The sequence below is a fragment of the Cavia porcellus genome, unplaced genomic scaffold, assembly GCF_034190915.1.
Source record: "Cavia porcellus strain 051 isolate PalLab524CR breed Dunkin Hartley unplaced genomic scaffold, mCavPor4.1 scaffold_8, whole genome shotgun sequence".
Taxonomy (NCBI): Eukaryota; Metazoa; Chordata; class Mammalia; order Rodentia; family Caviidae; genus Cavia; species Cavia porcellus.
Window position 1 is genome coordinate 12,297,941 of NW_026947491.1, and position 14,601 is coordinate 12,312,541.

General features: G+C 47.0%; 1 protein-coding gene across 24 annotated transcripts in view; it reads right to left on the reverse strand.

Moving 5' to 3' along the window:
• The window catches only part of Myt1l (myelin transcription factor 1 like), a 392,867-nt gene that overhangs the window by 42,927 nt on the left and 335,339 nt on the right, over window positions 1-14,601 (reverse strand). The gene's annotated exons all lie outside the window — the stretch shown is intronic.

A 14,601-nucleotide genomic window follows, 5' to 3' on the forward strand; every position in this document is an offset into this window, starting at 1 on the left:
GAAATGAGCAGACGTCACCGTCAGAGCAGAAAGACTGCCCTGGACCACAAAGGGTTGGTGAGCTGCTTCTAGCAGTGCTGCAGGGCTGAGAAGTCAAGTGAGGGGCTTTGTGGTTCTTCCTTCTTTGGCTGTCGATTATTGCAGGAAGGGCTCCAGGAAGGGCTGGTTCTGGCAACCAGGGTGTTTCATCACCTCCAGGTACAGGTGATGCCTGGCACTTGGGCAGACATGGGATCTTGGAATCCTTTCCCTGTTTGCTGCACCATATACTACTGGCTGGACCCCTCCGGTCCTCAGACTGCTTGACACTTGGGGACAACTTTTTTTTTTTTCTTCTGGAATTTACCCCTCGCTCCTGCTCTGCTCTCCAGGGGATGTTGGAAGGTTGTGAATTAGGAAGCCAGGGTGGGAGCAGCTGCAGGGACCGGAGTCACCAGGGAGTACCCTAACTTCATCAGGGAGCACCCTTATCCACCCCAGGTGCCTCATTCCTTTCTTGCCAGAGACTAAGCGATGACCACCCACCCTCGTGGCCTTGTGATGGTACTGCTCTGCAGAGGGGACACAGTATACTTCTATCTGACCCCATGAGAGTCCTGGGAGGCTGAGGCTGGCTGACTGCTGCTCTTTCTAGGAAAGCAAATGGAAATTAGAAAGTCTAATCACCGAAGGCCCTGGGATTGGCAGGTGTGGAGGGTTTGACCCAGGTGTCGTTTGTCCTCTATCACCAGGAGGGCTGACACCGGGCCCAGCTACTCTACTGGACTGAGAGCCTCATGGCAAATGTCTGTCCTGGTCACCTGTCTGCATCGTCAAGGCCTGACACAGAGAAAGCTCAGTGAGGACCTGCTGAGCAAGCTGGCATGTGGACTCAGTGACACACAAGGCATTCTGGAAGGATGGAAGAGCTAGCAAAAATTAAGATGCCAGGATGATAGGTGACTGAGCTCTGGATCTGAACCGAAACTGTGGTTTCCGAGAGTGAGAAGGTAGTATCTCTGGAGCTGCAGCAGAGGTCATGGCTAAGGTAGACCATGAGGAAGAATCAAAACGGACCTGTGATGAGGTCGGGATGAGCTGTGTTGTTCTAGGAACAGGGTGGGTCACGCATGTACTCAGGGCAACCAATCTGGGGGTGACTGCCAGGCACCTAGAGGTGCACCAGAAACAAAACCAAGAGTTGAAAGCCAGGCTGGTGCAAAGTAGAGGCCTGAAAATGCCCGGGGCCATGGTGGCTTGGAATCCACAAAAGGAAAAACAAAGAGATAGAGATAGATGGTTAGATAGATAGATAGATGGTCAACCTTACGGTCACCACCTCACCCACACAGTATCAATAAAGCGTGCCTCACTTTCTGTTAGGTGCTCTTCTATGAGAGCCTCATCCTGAAACACAAGCCATCCAAAAAAGGCAAGAGAAAGGAAGCAAGCATTCAAAGTAATTTGAACAACAGAGGAATGACAAAGAGGAAAGATGATCAAAATATGCCAGTTGGGGAAATGTTTCAGAATTCAGAACGCAGGGTGAGGAGAGTGAAATTAGTAAGTGTGGATTAGCTCTGAAGTGTGTTTGATGGGCATTTTTATTTGATGATTTTCAACCTGATTTGCAAGTCTGATACAAGTATTTTAAAATTGTACCCTATTAGACAAGAGTGAGAAAAAGACATATTAGGAAAATGGAATTCTTTTATCTTTGAAATATTTTGATCGTCATTGTTGGAGTTTCAAATAGCGGAAGTTTTATTTCATTTGCGGTTGGAATTGAGTTGAATGCTAGCATGTTAATTACCTTTGTCCCTTTCTGTCCTGCTACCCTGTCTCCCTTCCCTCCAGATGATCTCACAGCTCCTGTGACCTGGTCCTCGATGCCTCTGTGGTTGGTTCTGGCCTGTGTGTGGATTTAGACCTCAGTTACTTCTTTAACAAATGCGCTGTTCTGGATACCGGGTGCCATTCTGAGCACTTGACAAATAGGACCTGTTTGATCTTTAGGATGACCAACTAGGAGAGTGTCGTGGTGTCCCCGTTTGGTAGATGGCATTTAGAAAGGCGGGGGATGACCTAGGTGGTGCGGCAGGTGGTCATTGCCAATGTCAGAAGTGTGGCCTTAGGTCTCAGGGTGCTCTGGTCCTGCCTCTGATGTGGCCTGTAGTGGAGGACTCACCATACACTGTTGGCCATGGACAGTGGGAGTTGGGCTCTGTTTATATCACATTTTGAGATGCCTGAGGGGGTTCAGAGGCTTTGAGGTCCTGGAGGAGCTTTTATTCAGGCGATTTGAACATTGGGACCAGATTGTTAAAAGGAACTGTTAACAAAAATAATAATAGGTCTCCCACCCTTGTGATAAAATAAAAAGCAAAAGTTTTAGCTCTTAGTCTAAACGGTCATTCCATTTGATCTCCCTGGGGAATAAAAAAAAGCATAGGCAGGTGTTTTCTATGGCAAAAACGTTCTTTATGATATGAAGGAAATGAGGAAATGAACAAAAGAGTTGCTCAGGGAGATGTCTGGCAAGGAGCCGGCCCTCGTCACACGGGTATGGTTTAGAAGGTGAGATTCGTCCGGCTGCAGCGCTGTGGCATGGAACGAGCTCTCTGTTGAGAGGCCAGCGTTAGCAAAGGAAACGCAAGCTGTGGGTCAATGAATGACTTGCGTTTGCCTATTTCCCACGGTGGTGGGTGCTGGACATGCAGCGTGGACAATGTCCCCTGATCCTGAGTCACAGAGCCCACTTTCTAGTGAGTTCTGAGACTGGCTTGGGCATGTGTTTGAGGCTCGCTAAAGCCAGAAAACCCAGTCTGAGAACGTGGTATGTTTCAGCTAACAGAACCAACAAGCAAACAACATCCTACAAGCAGAGAGGAACTTAAGAGAGCTGGGCGTTACCTCAACTTATTTGCCCTGAAAATTTATCAAAGGGAACTCTTTGAATTTCAACCTAAGGTGTCATCCTGGGTGTCAGGGAGAGACTGCCAGGGACAGGGGAGGGCAGGAACCTAGAGATGAGTGTGAAGACGAGGAGGAGGAGTTGTAGCTTGGGAGGAAGGACCTGGAGAGGGTGAGAAGTTCAGCTTGCCAGCCAGGAATCCAGGGCAGTGAGAATCCATGCCTAAGGAGAAGTCCTGGCTGGCATGGTCCAATTTTCATGTCATTTCTTTCCACAAATATCCAGGTCTTAAAATCAGGCAAGACTCAGTTATTTTTTTTTTTTCATTTTCCGAGATGGATTTTAAATGAGGGAACAGATGGGAGTTTAAATGAAAAGAGCCAGGAGGTGATTCTTTAATAAGCACTGAGCTCTTCTATAATGTACATTTTTTTTTTTTTTTACTCTGAGACATGGTCTCACTGGTAAGTTGCTGAGTCGTCCACGCTGGGCTTTAACTTGAGATCCTCCTGCCTCAGCCTCCTAGAATTCTGGGATGACAGGTGTGTGTCAGTCACCACACTTGGCCTCTTTTCTGTTTTAACAATGGTTTCATGTCAGTTAGGATCCTCAGACTTTGCTGACTTCAAGGTGACACACCAGCTCTCTCTCTCACATGTGCCTTGTGCTTCTGTTGCCTGCGGTGACGACATGCCTTCCTCCTGGGAACCAGCTCCATCCTGCAGGGCTTCTTGTATGCTTAGTGCACAAAGACTCTGTGTCCATCTGGCTCTGGGACCCATGTCACCCTTCTTTCCAAGGAACTGGGGGCCCGAATTCGGGGGCTGAGACTTGGGTTTCTGCAGTGCTGAGCTCATTGAACCACCCCGGTTCTGTGTACATTTCAAGAAACATAAAAGGTCCACTGCACTGGGGACTCGGAGTGGGCGTATTTGTGCTGAGATTTTAAACTTTGGTCATTATTTTCATTTCCAGAAAGAAGATTATCCTGGGCCCCCACCAGCGAGGAAGTGGACGGAGCTGAGGGCAGTGCCCACCCCATGCAAGCACAGGAGGCCAGGCTTACAGTGAGATTACTGCAAAAGAACATGAACTAGGACAGCCTCGTCCAACCTCCTCTGCTGTCCAGGCCTGGAGGTATTCCCAGTGTGGCCACCAGATGGATCTATGAAGCCGCATCCGGTGAGGCTGTAAAGCCCACCGTGGGCAGCAGAACCCAGGACCCTGCCGAGCGGTGAAGTGAGACTTCTGCAACTGTTTCTCCAGCTCCGATGAAACCCCAGTCACTGCCAACCACACCTGGCAAGGCACACTCCTGTTCACAACCTGCTGCTGCTGGCCATGGCCGTGGAGGATGCTGGTGACACCTGGCCAATCCATGGGATGCCCGGTGCTCAGGTTAATGATTGGTTTGTCATGACAGAAGCTGCAGAAACATTTTCCTGCCAGATGTGGTGGTGCACGACTATAATTCCAGCACTCAGGAGGCTGAGGCAAGAGGATTGCTGCAAGTTCAAGGCCAGTCTGGGCTCTATGGTGAATTCAAGGCCAGCCTGAACTACATAGCAAGACTCTGTCTCAAAAAAAAAAAAAAAAAAAAATCAGACCAAGCAACCATTTGCCCCCAGAAATAGTATGCAGCTAGTAAACGTGAGGTGATATAACCTATGTGTTAAGCAGAAAGGCAGGCTTGAAGACTTCAGATGCACTGTGATCAGTCAGAATGCTAGCATCACCACAGACTGGTGGGGTAATATTTTTTATTTTCCTCACCAGCTCAAATTTTGGGACTTAGTTTTATGCCCAAAATATCACTTACAAACTTCTTCACTTAATTATAGTTTTCTCTCTTTAAGAGAAAACCTATGTGCCAGTAGTGGGTGATTTTATACACTGAGTGCATTTTTATGAATGAAAGCGCATAATAGGATACCATCAGCACTGGACCAGAGGAGGACAAAATGAAGAATAAGAACTGAGAAAGGAGCAGTGGCCATTCACATCCTGGTGGGGTTGGGTGGGCAGAAGGCTGCATTAAAGGCACATAGCCAGATGTGGTGGTGCCTGCCTATAATCTCACCACGTGGAGGCTGAAGCAGGAGGACCCCAAGTGTGACCCCAGTCCAGACAACTTTGCAATTTAGTGAGGTCCTGTCTCAAAATAGAAACTAAGAAGGGCTGGGGATGCAGCCCAGAGTGAAGGCCTGGGTTTAACCTGCACCACTAAACAAAAGGAAACAGAGGCAGATGAGCAGGCTGGCTTGCGCAGGCTGCACTGGCCTGCAGATTGGTGTTGGCTGAAACAGCTCCCTCTTCGCACCCTAACTGGTTAAAAAAGCAAAGCGTGATATTAACACCTTCACAATTTAGGACAGGAAGAAAAAGTAGGACAGGAAAGTGCTGCCGCCTGCCCGGCCCTCGTGGCTGGGCAAGCTTTTCCCTACTGGGAGGCTACTGGCTCTGAGAGGAAGGTTTAAGATACAAGCAGGAAATCAGCTTCCCACCACTGAGAGCCCTGGGGCTGTTAAGGCACCAGCTCACGTCTCAGAGACACTTAGGCACAGGGAAGAGATGACCCCTTTGGTGGGACTGCGGTAGCCCATTCTGAATTCCTGCTCATGTATGAATGTCCTGCAGCTGAATATCTTTTAAAAATGAAAACAGCACTTTGGGAGATTGAGGCAGGTGGATCACAAGTTCGACGAGTTCTGCCCAGGCAACTTAGAGACCCTGATTCAAAAACTGAAAAAGGGCCAGGCATGAGTGTGATCCCTCGTGCCAAATAAATAAGTAAATAATTGAGAAAATCTTTCTACTACCGTGGAGTGAGGCTGCTGTTTATTTTGGTATGCAACATGGAATTATTCTGTTCTGACACCAGTCCTGTGAAATCTATGTCATAATCCATCTATCCACTACACTCACTGCAGAAAGAGAGAAAGAAGAGTGTGCAGATAAAAAGTGTCAGGGCTGGGGATTTAGGTCAGTGGCATAAGCGCCTGCCTGGCAAGTGTGAGGTCATGAGTTCGATCCCCAGTTTAAAAAAAAAGTGTCAATCTACTCGCCAATGACTTAATCTATTACCAAAAAATATCAAGGATCAAGAGCTTCAGAAAAATTCCTCCACTATTCACTTGCAGGACTGAAATCTTTTTAAATGTTTATTGGCTTAAACAATACATAAGAACAAGTCAGTCAAGTCTGATTGTATTTGCCATTGCTCGCTATGTGGATCTTCTGGATATTGGTGGCTATTTGAATTTAAATTAATAAACAGTAAATGTAGTTAGGGTCCCCATCTGCCATGCTCAGCAGCTACACCCAACTGGCTCTGGACCAGTGTATGGGGCAGCATGGAAGGAGCTTCCCATCGTTCCAGAGGGTTCTACTGGTACTGATTCCACAGAGCCAAAGCTACCAGGAAGCGTTTGCTCTGAATGCCTTTTGCTGTAAGAAATCAGGCGACCTTGGGCTGTCTCAGACAGTCTGCTTTTCTCTGCAGGGAGACAGGGCGTCTCCATCTCTCGGTTCTGAATAGAGAGCATTTAAGCAGCCCACCTGTAGGTAATTTGAAATAAATTGGATGGGAATTAGATGGAATTCTGTAGCGCCAGGGATATAATTCTTTCTGTAAAGATGCATCAGAAGCATAGAGGAGATGAGATGTGGATTCCTTGGGCGAGCATGTGCCGTGTTTAAGAGGAAATATAAATGAGTTAAATATTCAGATAGCTTGATCAGCAGGGCTGCTGTGATTGTCTCCAATCCCAGCCGGTCCAGGCCCACAAATAGCCCTGGGTTCTCTTCAGATATCTCCAATCAGGAAACAGCTCTGGAGAGACGGATTCTCTCTCCTGAAACTGCCAGGAAATAAATTCCCTCCCAAATCCTTGTCAATAATTTCCCAAAGGGAACATCTACTTTATTTCCAATTTCGTTCATTCTGCTCTGGGGGACTATAAATTAGTGAAGTGTTTACTAGATTAAAACCTCAGATTTACAATTAAAGGCCAATGTAACCTTGTATTACAAGCCAGACTTTCCCAATGTGGTCTTGCCGCTCAGGCTGCTAGGAGATCTGTGCCTGGTACAGATCCAGAGGCCTGGGAGTTTGAGGGGGCTCCTTTCTCAGGGTCACCCAGAGGAGTCAAGGCCCAGATGATACTGGAGCCATTCCAGAAAATGAGGAGAGGTCAAACGTAACCAGCTAGAACATCTGCCAAGATCTCAGAGAATTGAACGTGTTTCATGGAAGGAAATACGTCTCAGGAACACGAGAGGTGTGCGTGTGTGTATCACTTATAATACATATTTATAGGTTAACACTGGAAGTATCTTTAATATCCAGTATTTAAAATAGTAAGGAATGCAAGTTTTTCATTTTGCTCATGTACATCGAATATGCTGTTTTCAAAAGAAAAGTAATATAGAAGTTGAAATAATTAGAATAGATAATAATTACATCTTGGGGAGGTGGCTGGGGATTTAGCTCAGCAGCATAAGCACCTGCCTGGCAAGGTCATAAGTTCGATCCCCAGTACCAAAATCTCCCCCAAAACCAAAACAAATAAACAAACAAACAAAACCAAATAACTAAAAATTGGAAGCAGTCTACAGGTCCATCAACTGATGATTGGATAAAGAAAATGGAGTATTTATGCACAACGGAGTGCTACTCTGAGAGAAAGAAGCGTAAGTGTGAGTCTTTTGTAGGAAAATACTTTGAGACGCTAAGGTTAAGTGAACTAAATCAGACACATGAGCTAAAATATCACACGGTTTCTCTTGTATGAGAAACCCAAAGCTTAAATAAATTAAGGAGCAAAGTAAAAGAAAGATGATAGGAAACAGAGAAATTAGATCTCTTGCAAAAGGAGAGGGGATCAAGAGATAGAGGGAGGAGAGGGGAAAGAGATGCAGAAAGAATTAAGATGCATTATGTATGTGACCTGACTCCCCACAAGGAGCCTAGACATTATGTCCTGCAAACGTGACCTAGTAAAAATGAAAAAAAATTGGGATGATTCCCAGATAACCTTTAGAAGAGATATTACTTTACATTTGACATAGGGGTGGTGCTTTTTTATTTGTTTGAATGTAAGTGATATCATTCAGTAGTTTCTGACGTCTGTACCAAAGGCCTCCTCATTTTTAAAGGGGAAAAAGGAACACTAAATCTAAAGCTGTCTTGTGCCTGTATCCTGAATTTAAATCAGTCCCCAGTTTTGTCACAATAAAACCCATGGAAACCACATAGTCCACTTTCGGTGAGGTCAAAGGTCACTTCCGACCCTGGGAGCAGAGGCCTGGGGAGCCCTTCAGTTCTCAACCTGGCTGTACCTAGGCTGTAGCAACTGCTTTTAAAACAGTTAGGCACTCATCAACCAAGGGATGGATAAAAAGATGTGGGTTTTATTTTTATGTAATGGAAACTACTCAGCCATAAAGAAGGCTAAACGGGAGACTTCTATAGGTAAATGGATTCAACTCAAGACTGTACTCATAAAAGAAATAAATCAGATCCATATGTGTAAACATCATAGTGCCTCACTAATGCAAGAAACTGAACGAGTAAATAAGATCCTAGAGGTACAATAGATATTGTAAATTGGGAAGAAACTATTCAAAAGAAAAGACAAACTGTGATGGGGAAGGGGAAAGGAAGACAGGGAAAAAGAAAAAAATTCATACATAAGATGGCTAAGATAGCTATACAGCTAGTTCCTCTCAGTTCAGTGGAAAGAAAGGTTTGTGCTAATATCGTTTGGACAAGATATCAGGCCTGTATCTTGTATACACAGTTATTCAACTACTGCGAAGACAACAATATGCAACTTATTAATTATTGTGGCCCCTCCTACTAACATATTTCGAAACTGTTTTATTTTTATTTTTTCTTCTCTTTAAAAAAAATGGTTAGGCGGGTGACTTCTGGGGTGGGGCGACACACTAAGTGGCAGGGAGCCAAGCCGTGTGCCCCGTGCTCCTTACTGCGCATGTGCCAATTTGCTACGGTGAAGCCATGGAGGCTGCAGACGCCCAGGCGCAGGGCCACATCCACAAAGCTCCTCCTTTATGCCCCATCGGGGCTGGACGTTCTTCCTGCTGCAGGACGCAGGAAACTGTGTTGGTATCCGGCATCCTGTATTTGGTTTTCACAAAAGCCAACGAAGAAGCATCAATGACAAAACTTGAGAATTTCATTTATTTTTGAGGCCGGCCTCAGCAGGCCAATCTTGCATTTGCCTAACAGAGGGTTCTGAGTCTGGGCCGGGCTAATGGGCATCCGGATGTGGAAACCAGATTGGCCCTGAGGGGCTGCTAGCTGTGGTTTCCTAAGAGAAGCTGCTGTTCTAATGCAGGCCTCACTGATTTCTGACAGGCCTGTCTGCTGGGGCCACATGTTGTCTCCAGAATCGCACCTGCTTTCCTCCCCACTAGGGACTAGAAACCATGGCAGTGCCTGGAATTACTCAGGGCCAGGCCCTGGTCCTGCCTGTCTCCTGGCGCATCTGGATCCCTGTCCCTCCAGAACCTCCTGCAGCCAACTTTTGGGCTCCACCTGCAGCCTCCCTGGTCACGCTGAGTTTCAAGACCATGTCCACAGCCCCCTCCAGCAGTGCTGTCCTTGCCAGCCAGCTGTGTCCTCTGCCCCAGGCTGATCAAAGCCACTTATGGCAGCCTGGCTGGCTCTGCCTTGAGGCCTGTGACATTCTCTGGTGTGAACCTCTTTCTGTGTCCAGTCACACATCCTGGCTGAGCTGCACACGATGGGCTCCCGCGGTTCCCAGAGGCTGCTCCGGCATGCCCCATGGTGGGTGTGTGTATTTATGGCATTACATGCAGTTCCCCCTTTGGCTTGCTATAAATACCTGACCATGAGTTACAGAAGGGCACAAACTGTGTTTTATCCCTGGGTGTGGATTGGATGTCTCTGCAGTAAGTTTACAATGGAATTTTACTGTCTGTGGCATCTCCACATGGGAATTCAGCAAGCTTAGGAGGGTTCTAAGTCACGCCCCTTTCTCAGAACCCTGAGATGTAAATGCAGACCTCAGCTGGGCCCAGTGGGCTCGTGCAAGGGGGCTCTGGATGTGTGTGTTCAAAGATGAACATGCAGCAATCTCAATGATTGACAAACACAACCAACCAACCCATATCAAAGCCACCAGTGACCAAGTGCAGATCTGCAGAGCACCCGCCATGAGAGAACCTGGGAGGTCATCGCACCACACAGCGCTGCCACCAGAGGAGGTCCTCACCTCCTCGGCCAGGTCTCACTTCACTGCTGGGGAAGACTCAGGGCGAATCAGGACCGGGACCTCACAGACACAGAGACACTTCAGGACACCTGTGCCGGCCAGTGTCTAGGCTGCTTCCTGCCACTACGGGCCTCCAGTTGGCAGAGGAGCAGGGACAGAGAGGGACAGGAGGCCTGGGAAAGTCAGTGAGCAGTCATTACTTGCATGGTCCTGTTTCGGTGTATCAGTTATCACTGTGTGTGTGCATGTATGTGTGCATGTGTGTGCGCGCGTGTGTGTGTGGTTGAAGTCACCCTAAAACACTCTTGTTTTAGAAGTTTTACCACAATTGTGGTTAAACTTCCTATAGTGAGCTTAAGTTGGCTGTGTCTTTACAATGAAAAATAAAAGACTACTTGCCATAGCTGTATTTTGTAGAATGTTTTAAAAAATGCTAAAGTCCCAACTTTTTTTTTCTTTTTGAGACAAGGTCTTGCTATGCAGTTCAGCCTTGAGCTCACTTTATAGCTCAGGCTGGCCTCGAACTCACAGTGATCCTCCTGCTTTAGCTTCCTGAGCGCTGGGATTACAGGTGTGTGCCAGGCTGAAGTGCAAGCTTTACAACCTTGTCTAGATGTTAAAATAGAAATGGTAGAATGAGGTGCCTGCAGGAGCAAGTACCAAAGGCATTCATGTGATTTTGAGAAATGAATGTGGAGATTTCCACTCTGGGTGTGATGATGGGACATAATATCCAGATGTTCCAGTTTAACTCCCTGTGTGCTGACGAGAAAAATGTGTGAGACCAAACATGCATGTGCATGAGTGTGTGCACGTGTGTGTGCATGTATGAACAAGTGTGTGCATGAATGAGTTTGTTAGCATGCTGGTGTGTGTGTGTGTGAATGTATGCATGTGTGTCTATGCATATGTGTATATGAGAGTCTGTTGGTGTGTGTGCTGGTGTGTGCACAAATGTGTGCTGGCACTGGTGCACTGGTGTGCATACATCTATGCATGTGTGTGTGCAGGAGCATGCTTACATTTGTGTGCGGTGGTGTATATGTGGATAAGTGTGTGCACAATCATTGTGTTCATGTGTGTACATGCATGTGCTGGGGTATATGTGTGCCTGCAAAAGTTTGTGTGTGTCTACAGCCATACTTGACATAGACTCTGATTCCTGATGGAGAGCTGACAGCCTCAGGGGTGGCTGGAGAAGGCGGCCTTGTATGCGGGAGATTTAGCTACTTACTGTCTGTACTCCTGACTATATATAGTAGCAGCCACCTCCCTATGCCTCAGTTTTCCTGGGCCTCTCCAGCACCTCGTTTCACACTGGTGATACCCAAGCTCCAGATAAGGGAGGCATTGGCTGCCAGCCAGAGTCTCAGTGGCAGGAGGAGACAGGGCTGGGACCACTGGGCATCCCTACCCAGACACAGCTCCCTGCTCAGGAGACCACACCAGCAGGGACCTGGGTCAGCGCAAGGAATCATGATTTTTCTAACCCAAGGGAGGGTGAGGGGGCAATATTTGAAGTGAGGGTGGAGGTGGGGGTCTCATGATGACAAAGAGGCTTGGTCTAACAGCTACAGCGCTGACCTTCCCCTTAGGGGATCCAGCTGTCGATGGTAACGGACCTGAGTTAGGGCAATTGTAATTCACAAAGTGCTGTGGACTTACTGTTGTAAATGGAGAAAGCAAAAGATGACAGAAATGAGGCTCATTCTGGAGAGGGCCCCTATGTATACACCTCTGCTCTCTGGGAGGTGTCACTGTGGGGTGAGCAGCATCTATTGGGTCCCGGCCAATTCTCCCCTGGCATATGTGTCAGATTTTCAGCTGAGCACCTAAGCCTGGGGACAGTCTAGCAATAGGCAGTCTAATATTTTGACCCAAATTCAAAGTTCTAATTCTTTGATTTCTAGTTTATTTGAAAAATAAATGTAATCGGGTTAAAAAAAAAGCTTTATGATATACGTGGCTAAAATTTCAGTATGCCTAAGCTCAAAATACCCAGGATGTGTGCTGAGGGCTTCAGAATCCACAAGAAGACATTCAAAGGCTGGAAGCAGGGTCTCCCATGTCCACAATGATTAAGTCAAAGGCCAAGAGGAGTCAGTGGCCTGAAACCGTTTGCTGTGGGGAGATGCTAACAAAGGCCCTGGGGTACCCCGAGATATAGGCAGGCATATGAAGAAGGCATCTAAATCCGGCCAGTCAGAGTGTAGATGGCAGCCTCTCTGGGTGTCCTTCTGAGGGCTGATTGCCTCTGATCCAGATCCAAACGTGCTGACTTAAACCAGTGCCCGAGCACCACCAGCGGCATCTGCGACTCTGGCTGCCTAGGAGGCGGGTGGAGGAGCTCCCAAGCTCTGCAGAGACCGGCCCCGCAGGGCAGTGGTTTCTGATTCTGTCCACCTCACTTCCTTCAGGGAATCTTAGAAAAGGACATCTTATGAGGAGCCACTTCCCCTTGGAATCAGAGCTTATGTTTGGCATAGTTCCTGCCAGAAATCCAATTTGATTTGTACACTCTGGCTCTTTCTTGCTCAGTATTTGGCCTGTGGCCCCAGTGTGGACTCCTTATGTCTCCCTGGGGAGGTTGGCTAGTGACACTTGTGCACATCCCAGGCTCCACCTGCCTGTGCCCTGGGCCCTGACTTGATTTCCCTCAAGCCCCATCACCCTCCATAGTCAGTTGCTCCTTCCCTCTAAGCCTCTGACCATGTGTCAGCATTGGGGGGGAGGGATGTGTGAGACCATGGGTTCAGGGAAAGCAGAGGTCCAGATTTGGAATAAAATGCATGTGTACATTACATTTTAATACATTTTCAAGTTTACAGATTGTACACGACTAGACACAAAAATTACTGATTTCTTTTAAAGCCAACTCTCACTCTGGGATTATAACCAAACAAAGTGTTACTTCAAGGAAGCCAAAGAAGACCCAGGACCTAGGGTTTATCTGGCAAAATTCATCTTGTCCCTGGTCAAGAATGCTGCAATAATGGCCAAACACAAAACTTCGGTGTTCGATGTGAGAAGAGGAAAATTTCCAAAAAAGTATTTGTTTTGGATGACCTGTAATTGAGAAAAATTTTGAGGTAACTGGAACCCCTTTCCTCATCTGTCTTTATGAATAATTAGTGGGTGTTGCTTTGTACAGTGAACAGTGAACTTTGTCACATAGGTCAAAGGGCACTGTAGGAAGCCACAGAAGCTTTTAAAGGGGGTGGGTGAAGAATGCACATCGGAAAGGGCTCAGGCATGCGTGACTCCAAAGGAGAGTAATGCAGATTCTAAAGGGGTTGGCCCACTCTCCTTTGCCTGGGAAAACCACCCAACATCCCCTTCTGAATTGTTCAGCAAAGTACTAAATGCAGGTCCACAATTAAAATGTTAAAGGAAAAAATCAGTCCGGTCCATGGTTTCCTCAGGTTAAAGACATAGCCATCAAGTAAAAACTGGTCATTTACATAGTCATCTCTTTATGGAAGAGAGTTAATGGGAATCCTTGGCTTTAAAGATCCATGAATAGAAATAAATAGATCGTTGTGAGAAATTTGTCCAGTTTGGATTTCCCAGACAGGGTCAAGCAGAACAGAACTTATTTACAAAGACGAGTTTAGAAATGTGCGTGTCTCTGAGCTCAACCAATGGTAGGCAAAGGCCATCTGGCCTCTGGATGATGCCGTCCACCTCCAGGAAGAGGCAGCGAGGAGGGTGCTGATGAGTCTCACATTTCCTGGGAGGATATGAGAGAGAGAGAGAGACATACCTCTCTCTGAAGATGATCATGGTAGGGAGCCATCACCTCATCTCCCAAGAAAGTGCATCACTCACAAGAAAGTGCAGGAACCGGAGAATTAGCAGGTCTGCTTGAGATTTCAGACCAACAACATAAACTTCCGAGCGAAACGCTAAAGGATGCACACAATGAAAACGGAACAATAAGGAAAAATGCTCTGGTCATGGGACTTTGGAGACACTAAGCAGTAGAAGCAATGCTAGATGCAAGTGGCACAAGGGCTATTTTCTTATGTGCAGCTGGCCTGTTGGAACTGGAGACACGCCAAGCTTTTGCAAAGTATTCCTCATCAAGAGATTCGAAGGCATGCTGCCATATTCAGATGTGCTGGACACATTCCAAGTGTAGTTAGTCACGTTTGACCGGGAGGGAAATGTGGATGGGAGCCGTGATTAAAAGATGCCTGGAGGAAAGTGTGTGGAATTGTTCTAGCTGTCCATTCTGAGAGTCTAAAGATATGTGTCCACCAGGCAGTGCTTTGGACGATGCTGCTACACACTGCGCAGAGAGCGAGCCCTCCAGCTGGTTAGAGTCCAGGAAGAGAAAACCCGAGGGCTGGTGACGGAGGGGCTAGTTCAGGAAGTCACTGAACATGAACAGATGGTCTATGGCACTAGGGCCTTGGACAGGGATCCTGCAAAAGATGACAAGGT